The sequence below is a fragment of the Branchiostoma belcheri genome, unplaced genomic scaffold (assembly GCF_001625305.1).
Source record: "Branchiostoma belcheri isolate BF01 breed outbred unplaced genomic scaffold, Haploidv18h27 scaffold71, whole genome shotgun sequence".
NCBI classification, from domain to species: Eukaryota; Metazoa; Chordata; class Leptocardii; order Amphioxiformes; family Branchiostomatidae; genus Branchiostoma; species Branchiostoma belcheri.
The window spans coordinates 1,170,436-1,184,853 of record NW_017804365.1 but is presented as its reverse complement, the minus strand read 5'-3'; the positions used below and the strand labels follow the sequence as shown (position 1 = coordinate 1,184,853).

The 14,418-nt window shown below is 39.3% G+C and overlaps 1 pseudogene; it reads right to left on the bottom strand.

The window, feature by feature from the left end:
* Positions 1–406: 406 nt before the first annotated feature.
* The window catches only part of LOC109484902, a 93,374-nt pseudogene continuing 79,362 nt past the window's right edge, over positions 407–14,418 (bottom strand).

Genomic DNA, 14,418 nt, shown 5'->3' with positions numbered 1-14,418 from the left:
TAATTTTCCTACTTACCACTCGACTCTATTTTTCCTACACATCTTTTGTAACGATGATTTTCTTGGGCAATTCCAAGCCATACCGTGGAGTTGATATGTACCGAACTAGTATTTAGAATACCTTTTTTTTTATTTTCTACATCGAAGACGTCTTCTCTACAAAAGTAAAATACAACTCAAGGGCACAAAACTGTTGTCAACAGACTCAACACACTGAACGAAATGGCTACTATTCTATGGGTAGAAGATAAAGTATTTTCTATGCCTAAAGCTAAACTGGTTGATTAAGCCCCTGCCACACATTCAGACCCCCCCTAAGACCAAGTTTGATGTTCGAATACACATGTGCATACCAATCGAATCGAATCTGAGTTAGATTTGATACAATTTTTACTGTTAACCCCGTCAAACTTATTTTCGAATACCATCGAACCATGGCCAAAATCGTCGTCGTTTTAAACAGTTTAAAACATAGGGCTGGCTGAACACCAGCCAACCACAGTTGCCCTTGCCGACTTACTCCTAACCATGGTTGGTGGGAGTATGGCAGTGATCGTGAGGCTATGTTAGGGTATGTGTGACAGGGGCTTGAAGGTTCTTACTTTCGACAATTCCATACCAGTTAGAGCAAAAATCGAGAAACGAGGTTGAAAATATCTTTTAAATGTATAAACTATGGATTTATAACGAGCAACTCCAGCTGTATGAGATCAAACATCCTTTACAGATGGCGAATAATGTACAAGCTACTTTTTAGTGACTATCTATGACAAGGTCCTATTGTGGTTTATCCTGAAATGTATGGAGTTGTAAATGCTACAGAGCCGCCGGTTTTACTTTCATGGACACGGCCTTGAGTGAGTAGTACCACCCCGTCCATGTAAACCACTCTATCCCGTCCTGGACCGGGCTGGAGGGCGCTCCTTTCACCCCGTATTTTCCTACCTTGTAGTACAAGCCATTCAGATTGGCAGAGTAGCAGTCTTTATACCACCAGCCGCCTTTGTACTGCCGTGCGCAGTTCTGCTTGGTCGATGCGTCATTGTCTTTGTCTATGGTGCTGAATTGCATGTTGTTCAGGTTTCTATTGAAAATCTGGAATGTGGAATTGCCCCCTGTCATAGAATCCCCGGCGTTACCAGCGACATACGTTCCAAGCCTCAGCCTATAATTATCCTCCTCCGATTCGATACGGAAACTGTCATACTCTGCGAAGCTCTTGTTACCATCCCAGTCCTCCAGGTCGATCCTCAGCTTGTAGTCTTTTTGGCTGAGGAGGTAGTACAAGTTTTCGTTTCCGATCCAGAGTTCGCCCGACAGGTCGCCGAAGCCGTCACGGTAGTCTAGCCAGCTTCTGTTAAACTTGACACTGCCGTCTAGCCGTCTCTGGATGAGGGTCCATCCACCGCCTTCCGAACTCATGTCGCAGTAGACATACAGGGCGTTGGTGAAGTTTCTCGGCCAGATCGGGTAGACGCCGTCTAGGGCGTTCCATACTTTTGCATCGGAGCAATCTAAAAGAAAGGAATAAATCAGAACAACATTCTATTTTAAAGTCAATCCATAAAGTCAAAGAGTGGCAATTATGTCACTAATAATGGCAACCAAATTTTGGGGTACCAAAACAAAGGGAAAATTGCTGGATGAGAAAATTTGACATTTACTGTCATTTCTTAGCACATTTTCGTCACATGAAAGCTAACGTGTTTGAAATCTCCCGAAAACAAACCATGTGTGGCTATCCTATAGAATACGATTCAAGCAACCGTCAGCTACATTGTATTTTTGCTTCGCACAAATCAGTATGCTATGGAAAGACATTGCTACATGAAACGTATGACCATAGCTTTTCATTTTGACGTTACGTTTTGCCACCCTGAAACTACAGTTGATGCCTTGAACAGGTGATTTGAATTAGAAGAGGGATCAACATTCGTTTTCGGTACGAGTATGTAAATGTAGAGCAGCCCAAGATAGATAAGGCTAGAGACAATTCCATTCAGGTAATTAGTAGTCGTTGATATGGCCTAAACAAGACTTATGGCAAACCCATTCAATAGACTTAAGGCATCCAGTGTAATTATAGAGCGGCAAAACCCATTGGACATATATTACAACCTAAATCAACTTATAGGTGTCATGATGACAAATATTAAAGGCATCCACTACATCTTTGTTAAATCTGGATATGGATAAGCAAATATATAACCTTTTATTTACTGCCATTCGTTAGCACAATTTTTGCTCATTCCATCCTTGAAGTGTGTTTGAAATATCGTTTTATGGATACCACCAATAATAGCTAGAACTAGCATTTTTGCTTCACACATTTCAGCATGCTATAGGATAGGCTTAATTCAACTTACTACATTAAAAGAATAGCCGGGAAATTGACTTAAGTATTGCCGCCCTGAAATTGCAATGAATGCTTTATTAAGCTGTAAATAATATGATTATCTGAATTGACTTCGACTCAATAACCTACTAGATAGAAGTAAGTATGGAATAAAGACTTCCTTCCAACACTAAAATAAATTCGGACTCACCCTGAATTTTTGGCTCCTACAACCTTATTTACGGAATGGACCCGTCTACTCTTGGAACGTTACGTCAGAGACACATGACGGTAGTAGCTGGCCATACGTGCCAAATAACAGGAGTAAAGCTGGCGGTCTACATTAGAGCTCAAAGACCTACCCTAAACAGAGACGGGGGGCGACACAAGTTATCTGGTACGCATGACCCGCTACTACGGTCACGTGCCTCTGAGCAGAAGGGTCCATTCCGTGAACAAGATTGAAGGAGTCGGCCGAAAATTTTGGGCAAGTTCTTTACCCATTCCAGTGTTGGAGATCAAGTTGTCTTAATTCCATAATGACTTGTACCAAAACAGATTAACTTTCATGCTAGATAGAAGTAATTTACTACCTCTGATTAAACAATTGTCACATCCACCCAGCATGATGAGGCGATCCCGTACAGTTCTGAGTGTTGAACCTTTGTCCGTTAGGTCCTTGGAGACATCGTTTAACCTTGTTCTCAGGACCACGGACGTATTCTGCAGCTTCTCTATCTCACAGATTCCATAGGTGAGTCTGTTGTCCAGTTCTGCCTTCTCGCTTACCAGTTGGCCCGTTCTGTACTGCAGAGAAGCCAATAGTTGGGCGTCTTTCAGAACTTTGTCTGTGAGTAAGTCCTTCTCCGTACGCAAGCCCTCCATCCTCAGGTGAAGCCATACTAGAAAACAAACATAAAATCGGAGTAAAATGATGAAATTTCTTCCAACACACAAGTTTTTTTCTTCAACATCAGGCGAAAATTACTGCTCACGCTGATGCAATCTATAAAAATTAAGTGCCTTGTTATTTATGGCCTTATTATTTTCATTGCTGTTACTGTGATAACTAAAATTGCCATAAAACCCATAGGTCTGGAATCTCAGATTTAATGTTGACATGAACGTGTGTTGACAGTAATTATATTAAAAATTTAACTTTATTCCAACACACCGGTCAAACAGAAATCAAATTTCAGCGACCACTGTCGCCTTCAGCGGGATAATTAATGACCAATCACTTCACAACGTGATCTCGCGAGAATTACAGTTACAGACGCGTGACCCTTTTCACACGAGACTTTACTGATACGAGACAAAAGCAATTGATTAAACGTGTCAGGGAGTTTATGCAGTCCGCCATTTTTATTAAGTGATGGCTGGATTGCCCTGATATATATGGCCTCCTTAATGCCTGTTCAGTGTCCAGTATTCTTACTTTGTCCAGATCACGTGTATGTAACCGTATCTCTCGCCAAATTACGTTTTAAAGTGATAAAGGCGACAGTGGTCGCTGAAAATTTTATCTCTGCTTGACCAGTGTGTTGGAATAAAGTTAAAATTTTACTGTAATTAGTGTTGTAATTAGTGTTGTAATTAATGTTGTAATTAATGTCAACACACGTTCATGTCAACATTAAATCTGAGATTCCAGACCTCCAAGTTGTATACAATGTTTGATGAACATGGCGACTGCTGGCAATTTTAGGTATCACAGTAACAGCAATGTAAATAATAAGGCCACAGCACATGATTTTTATGGATGGCATCAGCGCGAGCAGTAATTTTCGCCTAAAGTTGAAGAAAAAAACAAGATATTCTGATGCCCTACGATGGTTCTCAACATGCCGAAAGATTGCCATAAACGTCCATTGGCAAGGCCAGGCTCTGATCTAATGTTTAGTTTTTATCTTTACTTTAATGCAGTGTTTAAAGTTATGTTGCCACTGAATAAAAACGAATTTGTACAATCAAGGACCTCCAGGGTGGAATGTTCGAAAATTTAGTCACGATTTTGTTAGTTGTTTCAGAAACCAATCGATGTTGTAATAGTTGGCAAAATATACGTGAAAATTCCGGACAGTCAGTTTATGTAATGAGGTTGTAGTACACTATAGCCTCTTTGGTTCATGAGTCACTCTGTCAGTGATTGAGCCGCAGTTTCTGGTAGGCATTTAATAGGGATCTAATAGACATGACGCACAATTACTTTGATGCCAAGTGTTAACGTTGGCAGTCTAATGTTTCATTAGACAACAGCAAAACAGCTATCGCAAACACTGCCACATGAGCCTCAACATCTAGTTTTTAAATTATTAATATCGATTTGTGTGTTCATTGTTGATGTTTTAATGTATTTATATCTTTTTAAACGTATTCACTGAATTTTTCATGTATCTGATTATGTAATTCTAATGTTTGAGCCTTGGAAGATTAGCTCTGCAGGGCTAAGAGGCTTCGAAATAAATGAAATGAAATGTTTATTTGGAATTTTCCTGCGTTTTATACATCGGTGTCTAACAGACCTACTCTCGATCCAAACAGAAGTTTGGGTTTTGGGGTATTTTTAGCGTGTTTTTAGGCTTTTTTTTAAATCTGGGTTTCTCTTTTGCACTGATTTTTTCCCCACCAAACCCTACCTCTGCCGGCAGTCGAAAGCTTCAATGGGCTATAAACCTAATTACTTCAAAACATTACGGTCGTTCTGCAAGGAGGTGTGAACCAGACCAGACGCATGGATTGGCACAGTCAGCAAGAGGCGTGTGGCCCAATGAATGCCTTTCTGACTGGCTAGATGTGTGATAATCCACCACAGAAAAATGGGTATCCCTAATGATAATTTGATGGTTCCCGGGGAGGAGCACTGTCACGTTGCTTGAATAGGTTTGCCCCGCCCCGGGGTGAGTGCCGGCAGAGATTGGGTTTGGTGGGAAAAAAAATTCAGTGCAAAAGAGAAACCCCGATAAAAAAATCCGAAAAACACGCTAAAAATACCCCCAAAACCCAAACCTCTGCTTTAAGAGTATAACAGACCAGCGCCCAGTGTAAATTGATGTCGTGCGCCATGCAATAACGGCTGAACAATGTCATTTATGTGGGGTAATCCATTTCCCCGTCACGCACACAAAAATGATTGTACAATCGTTATTTCACATCGTGGGTCGTTCTGTCATCCATTACCGCTGTATAGTGACATGCGGAATTTTATTTATGAAGATTTATACCACATTTTTCGAAAGCAATTGCGTAACCACTTTAAAAAATGCCAAAGCTGAGACCAGATGAAGATTTACCACATTTTTCGAAAGCATTTGCATAACCACTTTAAAAAGATGCCAAACCTGAGACCAGATGAGTATTTACCACATTTTTCGAAAGCATTTGCATAACCACTTTAAAAGATGCCAAACCTGAGACCAGATGAAGATTTACCACATTTTTCGAAAGCATTTGCATAACCACTTTAAAAAGATGCCAAACCTGAGACCAGATGAAGATTTACCACATTTTTCGAAAGCATTTGCATAACCACTTTAAAAGATGCCAAACTTGAGACCAGATGAATATTTACCACATTTTTTCGAAAGCATTTGCATAACCACTTTAAAAGATTCCAAACCTGAGACCAGATGAATATTTACCACATTTTTCGAAAGCATTTGCATAACCACTTTGAAAGATGCCAAACCTGAGACCAGATGAAGATTTACCACATTTTTCGAAATCATTTGCATAACCACTTTAAAAAGATGCCAAACCTGAGACCAGACTGTAGGGTTTGAAGCATACTAGAAAACAAGAAGAAATCTGAGATTCCAAACCACTCACACCGGGAAGGACCCATACTCATTTAGGTAGGTGTGGTTGGCACTGTGACCCACGCACTGAATGGCACTGGAACTACATTATGGGCAAATAGTTACCGATATCTAAAAATAATTATTGGGATAAAAGTTTGTCAAATACATTACTTTGGTAAATACAAGAATTGCATTTTGAAAACAAATAGCTTATTAATGAGTCGTATCATGCAATAGCCGACTTAATACATTGAGATTAAAATAATATTATACATACTAGATAATAGTTACCAGATAAAAAAACCTTCGAGTCAGAGCATTGTCATAAACTACATATTATGAATACAGATCTCCAAATTATTAATGAGTTATCATAAGGTGTGGTCTTCCTTAAACAGGAGATATCCGGGTTTACGTCTTATCCATGAGAACGTCCCTAATTAACACTTGAGTGAAGTGAGTAAATATGTGTTAATGGCCTCTTCTATGAGCACAACAGTGGGGCCTGCCAGGGATTCGAACCCATAACCTTCAGATTCTTAGTCACACAACCCTATAACCACAGGGCCACCTTGCCTCGCCAAGTACACGTTCTCATAGTGCATCGCTGTAGTCGAGTCTCTTTCCTATCTATCTGCCACCAAATTAATATATTTAGTCATGACTTATCTCCCGGCATAATCCGTTAATAATGGCAGGTTTAATAGCGAACTCTTTTATATTCATACATTAAACCCAGGACTAATTACACTCGTTTATCTGATGGATAACGTTATGCGAATCACGACATTTATACCGTTCCACTTTCTGCTTTTATTATGAAGTAATAAATCAGTGAGAGTACATTAAGCTAAAAAAACATAAAACTAGATTTGTGGGTACATTTACGAGGACGGGCATGCGAGCATGCTTGCTAGGGTGAGATGCTTTTATTTCTTTTATATTTTCCCCGTAATACGTATTATTACCAGTAAAGGAATTTGTTGATGTCTATGAGGGCCGATGAATTATGTATATATGTCTATATCTTTATAATTATGTATATGTCTATTCTTTGCAGGCCTTGGTTCATGCCTATCTTGAAGCATTAGCATTCAGAGATTTCAGGTTTTCTTGACCTATACGTTCACCCCATTTCCTGCGTCTGACCTTTTGTACTTACTGACAATCTGTCAATCACCCCCACCCACGTGCTGCCAACCTACTCGATGTGGCCAGAAAAATAAAAATAAAACAGACGCACACCCCCATAGCTCAGCCACCCAAAAACAATACTTTCGGAAGTACTGGATATAGAACAAACACATAACAAAGGTAACTTACTGACGAACGAGGTAAGGGACAGCAGTACCACCCAGGACAGTATGGTACAGCACAGTCGCAGCCTGTGTCTGTGGTTGTTGAGAGAGTACAGCACTTTCCTCCGCTTGCATTTGTCCGAGGTGTTCGCCGAGTCCGCCATGTCGTGGTGGTCTCCCATCTGCAGGCATTTCAGTTCGTAGGAAGGCTCTGCGGTAGACATATTGGGAACACAATATTCATGTATGCTGACGTCTTAGTCCCAGCATATGAGATCCGGGAAAAAGGACATGAGTTTTGGCCGCATTTATCGTACTCGTAGCTCATATTTTGTACAATTGCGTGTTCCCTAAAACTGCGTCAGCCTTTTTTTACATTGTATTCTTATGTTGTTTTAGTTTTGTGTCAATTTGCAATAAACCATTATATTTTATATGTATTGTACGATGTTGATATTGTAAGCAATTCAAGTAGGTTGTAACAGAGTCAAACACAGAGAAATGTTTAAACACAAAGCAAATTTAATTTTTTTGAACGTAGCAAATTGAAGCAACTCTATCCCATAACATACTGATATCTGTGAGGTAAAAATGCTTCCGGCAGAAGACGGTTGCTTATTTTGTATCGTATAATGTTCAAGCTATTTATTACTGATACCAAATAAGATACTTCCCACGTTACCTGTTTTGGGACTATTTCAATCGCTTTAAGTTTGAACCGATGACAAAAATGGGCTATACGACAAGAACTATTTGATATTTTACAATTAGACAACATATGTAAGAAAATGTCAAAGCAGGACACGTTTAAACACTTGATGTCATGCAAGAACGAATGTATAGCAGACAAGCTATGTAATTATGGTTCCAAATGTTTCAAAAAGAGAGAAGAAAGGGCAACTAACATGATAGGTAGTGTATAGATTATAGGTAGTACATAGTATTGTTGTAATGTATAGATTCCTAGCAATTAGCATTAGAATATAGCGTTCCAGTATGATATCAGTATGTGATGAAATGATAGTAAATTTCATCATCTAGAATATTTTGCCGCCCTGAAATTGCATTGGATGCCTTTATGGCCGCCACCCTCGTTACAATACAATACAATCTAATATTTCATAACACATGCGCGATTATTTCAATTATGCATTTAGACTAATAAGCACGATCTAACGATGCATATGACAGAGTCCTTATTTTTACCAGACATTTTCCCCTTTATTTCTTTATCAAAATTTTCCACCAGATATGTGGGAGGTGAGAAAAACAGGTGAAGCACCTTCTCCAGCTCCCGTCCCAAATGTACGGTATCAGTAAAAAACATTTAGTCAACATTTGATTACTGTAATCACAGCTACGACTGCGGAATGCCCATCACCTGCACATCCCCCGGAGTAGAACAAACACCTACAAAAACATGTACACTGCACGTCTGTGGAACCGTCTACCCAGTGAAGTCACAGGGTCACCGTTAGAATTTTCAAGGCCAAAAGCAGGAACCACCTCTCATCCGATTTCTAACTTTTGAACAATTTTCAACCTATCAGACTTCCCAATCCGGCAATCGTTCCATCTTTCCTCTTCTCTTTTGACTATAGATATCCTTATGATTACTATATTAATTTGATGATGATGTGTCTTCGATATTGTATATTGCACTGTTATGTTTTGCTATTTGGATATTCGTAACTTGTTGTTAGGTCCTAGTGTTGTATTGACTTGTCCAAACTTGACCAATAAATAAAATGAATGAAAATGAAATAATACATAGTACACATAGAGATACAATAGAGTGGACCTGTAACTCAGATTTCCTGTCAGCGAGGTTTTAAAGCTAAACATGAAGCACATCTGCAAGCCGAAGACTATCTAAATACTAAAATGTCTGTATCAACGTTATCCTGAAGCCGTACTGACAGGACGAGACACAGTTTGAACTATAAAGTCCGACATTTGCTTTGGAGCAAATTAAGCATGGCTTCACCACATTTCGCGACATGGCATGCAGGGAAAGAAGGAGAAATACAACGGGAAACAATTCTGTTGGATCCCCTACATTATTGAATAGGATTTTCAATTTCATATGACAAACGGTTGATTTTCAAGATAAAAAGAAGCTTGACATACATGGCTTTGTACAGGTGTGAATTGAGTTCACCCAATCATATCCCAACAGCCAATCAGCAAAAATAATAGAGGTAAGCTGCATGCCTATTGGTTGCTTGCTCTACATGCCATTCTGATGACTCATGCCAAAATATGGTAACGAACTGCTATAGTACATTTTCTATAACACAGCCAAAAAGTTCAAATAACACAATTCTAAAAGAATGGATCACAAAAATGAAAAAAAAAACGCATGGGGCATTTGCCCAGTCTACCTTCATGCTAAATTTCATGTTATTTGATCTAAAAATTAAGGAGTTGAATCGGTTTTTTAAAAAATGGCAGGAGAAGGAGAAGAAACGTGAGGAAAAACAATATGACTACACCACATAGTGGTGAAGCCATAATGACAAAATGTCAGACTGACTCCATGCTGCAAACCCACCCTAGACGTAAAGTCCCATCTCACCACTACAACCGACTAGGCTTAGCTCTAGGCTTACCTACATAATCCTTGATAACTACGTACTTACTCTATAATCCATGGTAGATTATACATTCCATGCACACATATACTTGTATACAACCTAAGTCCCCCTTTTATGAAGAATAACTTTAATCATATACTACGTCGTTCATATTTCTAGATTTGCATAGTAATACTAAAAGTAATGCGTCACAACCCTACAATACAGCCTAGACCTAATGGAAATGAATTCACTTGAATACGCGGGTTAGTGCATTCAATTCCACACAGCCACCGCACACTCTATAAAGCGTTTGAAGGATGAAAGCGTCGGTCCGCCCAGTCTGGGAAGTTCCGCATATCAAAGATTGGATTAAGTCTGTGGAAATAAAGAAATCTACTCACGCTGCCTGGCTATTTCTTAGACGCCTTTGAAACAGCAAGCTTAAGCCTCTCTGTTCTTATTCAAGGCCACACCGACTTAATTTTATGGAAGATATCCTCGTAAGACCCCCAAACTAGTGCGCGGGCGAATACAAAAAATTCCGGCACAAAAATAAAATACTACTAAACCAGAGGAATACAATGCTGGTGTTGTGAATTTGCGGCCTCCTGGTGGCTGACCTTGGTACTGCAGCAGAACTTCCGGGAAAACAGATGTGCGGGGTGGCAGGGAAAACAGATGTGCGGGGTGGAGGCAACGCCTGCCCGGTTGGATTAATGAGGTTCTCCCTCTGGAGTAGCCTACATGACCATATTCAGGCCAGAGGTGCTACTGTGTGTTTGAAAACAAAACCTGTGTTATATTGTTTTGTACTGTAGTGTACTGTGTAAAAACATTTACAAAAACTCTTGGAGGTTTAAGATCTCCGAATTCTTTTTCTCTGTTGTCTTTTTAATTTAATTAAATTTAATTAAATTTACAGTGTTGCGTGTATGTTTATTAATTTTCCTTTTCATGTTTGACATAGTAGATTTTAGATTGTTTTAACTTTTAGTTGATAATGTTTAAGTTGATTAGTTGAGGTGCTCCCCGACCACTTTCTCAGAATAACGCAATTCAGACTTAGTGGTTGAGTAGTTGAGATGCAGTTGAGTGAATTACCTATTGGGCACGAATGTGTAGCAACAGCAACAATGTACCAATACGCTTGCTACGTTTCTGTGTTAGGTCTCTTGGGAAATTTCTTACTGTGTCGTTTAAGGAGGAGAAGGAGGATGGCAATACAACTAAGTAAGGAGCCGAGGTGTCACCTAAAGAAGGCAAGGAAACCCACTAATGGAAAGGGAGCCCCACTGCAGTCAAGAACAACTTTGCGGAACATCCATAATTTCATTTCTCGAAATAAGTGCTATTGAGGAGGAAATCGCATGTATCAACATGTATTTTTTTTATTCCAACATTTCATGACTAGACATTGTGACGACAAACTCAAGTTATATCAACTTATTTTATGCCGTTATCAACGCAGACAGAGGATAAATACGGAACAGGACAATACTCTTTTTTACCTGAGTTAAGTAAGGAAAGTCGTGTAAAGTGCCTTTCCCAAGGGCACAAGATCGGAGGCATGTCAGGGTATGTATTATGTTAATGTAATTTACGTTTACGTCGTTGGAGGTTAGACAATAGGAATCCAGCTAAAGAGATCATTACTCAAATAACTGGATCAGTTTTAAACTCTGCCCGACTTATTAAGTAGAATCATTTTCTTTTCAGTAATTGTAAAGGTGACTGCTTTTTGTAAGTCACTGACGAACAGTAGTGAAAGCTACTTGAACCGACTGTAGTTTCTAAAACAATACAGTTGCTTTGGTAACATTTTTGTGTTTTATTCGCGTTTATTTATTGAAAATCGGGCAAAGCAAGATGCGTATAAGAAGCCACCTGCTCAATACATGGATACAAATGTGACGATTGCATTGGAAATGTACGTATATTAACAAAACACAAGATGCATAACAGAAACAAAATCAAAGCACGTGTCGCGCAATAGACCATAAACTACCTACCACTTTAAGGCAATATGAGTAATAGAGAAAATAGTAAACATTTGTAAAAAAAAATATTTTAATTAAGTTGATCCTCAAAGTAGAAAATATAATAGTGTATTAACATAGACGGCTTGTATCCGTTTGTACTGAGTTCTTGAGTTGTGGGGCTTTGTTGCCATCGGTGCCATCCTCCAGGGTTACTACCGGCTCCGTATTGTCGCTAACTACCATGGAGTACCCAGGTCTAGAGCTAGGCCAAGGGACGCGACCTTTTTTTCAGAACAGGCGAAAAAATCAATCCGCGCGGGATGTCATCCATAAAATCAAGACGGTGTGGCCTAATTATATACCCTCGTCCTTCCACCGTCACAGACACGTGGCGTCGTTAGTTCTCGGCTTGCGATTTCAAAAGGGTCAATGCCATATCGCAGACCGACAAAGAACATGTTGTATTAACACGCTCCATTAACACTGCGAGATGATTCGTGGCGAAGAGAATAAGTGTTTGAGATTCAGGTTTGTTTGACCCGGGTTCGAATCCAAGCTTTTGCTCTGTATGTATTTTTAACTAATGCACGAATATCTTTACTATTTTCATGATGCTGCCGTACATTTGCAATTAAATTGTTGCTTTTATGTTATATGTGCGTACGTTCGAAATATTTTGCCCCTCAAAACGTTAGCAGTCAGTTGCCATCTTGAAAGTTCATCTGTGTTGGTTAAAATCATTATGAAGCAAGTTTAACCCTCAACAGTACACCTTCCCGGACTGATTAATCTGTACACCTGGGGTCCGCGCGGACCCCAGAGCAGTTTTTTGCTAATTTTTAGAAATTATTAACATGCTACCAGCTCAATTGTTTTGCAAACTGATGTGGGAACCTCTGTGTCCACATTACAAACAAATATCATGCATTTTGAACTTTTTCTATTTTTTGGTGAAGAAAAGAAGACAAGAAGAAATACCCGATTTTTTAACCCATTTCAGACTGAAGGGGCTTTTGAGGCCCAACTTTGATCTCAGATAGCGGCTAAACGGTTTGCGCTAGAAGTATCAAATTTGGAGACCTTTCCTAAAATGTCTCTGGAAAAAAGTTCATATTAGTTTGATACTAGTAAGTTGATGTTTTTTGTGTTGCCATGGCAACGGGTTTCTATTTTTCAAAATAGAAGTAATTTTGGTTTAAACATAAAAATTTTCTGAGTTTTATATTAAATTACACTTCTTTTCCAACATTAATAACATCTTACATAATTAAATATAAGTTAAATCATTTAATATGCATAGAATATGCTAATTTGGTGACGTCATTGGTCAAAATCCAATATGGCGGACTATATTATTAGCTCTGACGTCATATGACGTCATAATTACACCAAAGTTATTAAGATTTAATTCTATTACAACACCATTCTCTGAAAACTTGGTAGACATACGATGAGTGCATAAAAACATATAAAAACGGAAATAAGGTAATGTATAAGAACGCCAGTGTATCCATTATGATCGAAAGCCGGCTGGGGTCCGCGCGGACCCCAAAAGAAAATCAGATATAATTTTTTTTAGAAATGATAGAAACGGAGTTTTCTGCACTGTATTGAGAGACAACTTTGTGGGTGACAATTACCTAAAATTTCAGAAAAAAATGTTTAGAAACAAAAAAGATATTACAGAATATATAGTGCTGGGGTCCGCGCGGACCCCAGGTGTACTGTTTAGGGTTAATGCCCACAATCATGATAATGATCATTCTGGCATACTTGTTTTCATGCACCTGAGTGAAGAGAGGAAAGTCATGTTGAGTGCCTTTCCCATTTAGGGCATAAGATGGGTGACAATTGGCAGGATTCAAACCCGTGACCAGTTGGTTCTGAACTGAATGCTCTGCCTTACGCCACACAACAAATTGCATTGATTCTGTAGATCACTTTATATTCGCAGTAGCAAAATTTTGCAGTCTGAGAAAAATGGACATTCGCAAAACTGCATGTTCGCTGTGGTGGCAGGTGCAGATGGAAGAAAGTCCGAAAATTATTTGTTCCCCGTAATGATGAATTTGCGTTACAGCTTAGTTAATGCAGTGGTATCATTAAAAGTTCAAAATTCTTTGTTTAAATTTTGAACCAGCATGTTGTGTTGATTTCATGGCTCCTATTTTTAGGCCATAATAGGATGCCTAGGCCTGTTTTTGTTTTAATTTTTTTCCCGCCCGCTCCATTATTTTTCTAGAAAAATCCGTTAACCAAGAAATTAAATTAGTGTGGCCTAAGCTACTGCTGAAAAGGTTGCTGACTCACCTCAAGTCTCCGACGTAGTGCGTTGCCCAGGACAGCCTGACGCGACTGCGGGCGAACATGTGGATCAGGTTGGTGGCGTGCATGATGTGGTCTGCCGTCTCGAACGCCGAGTTCCCG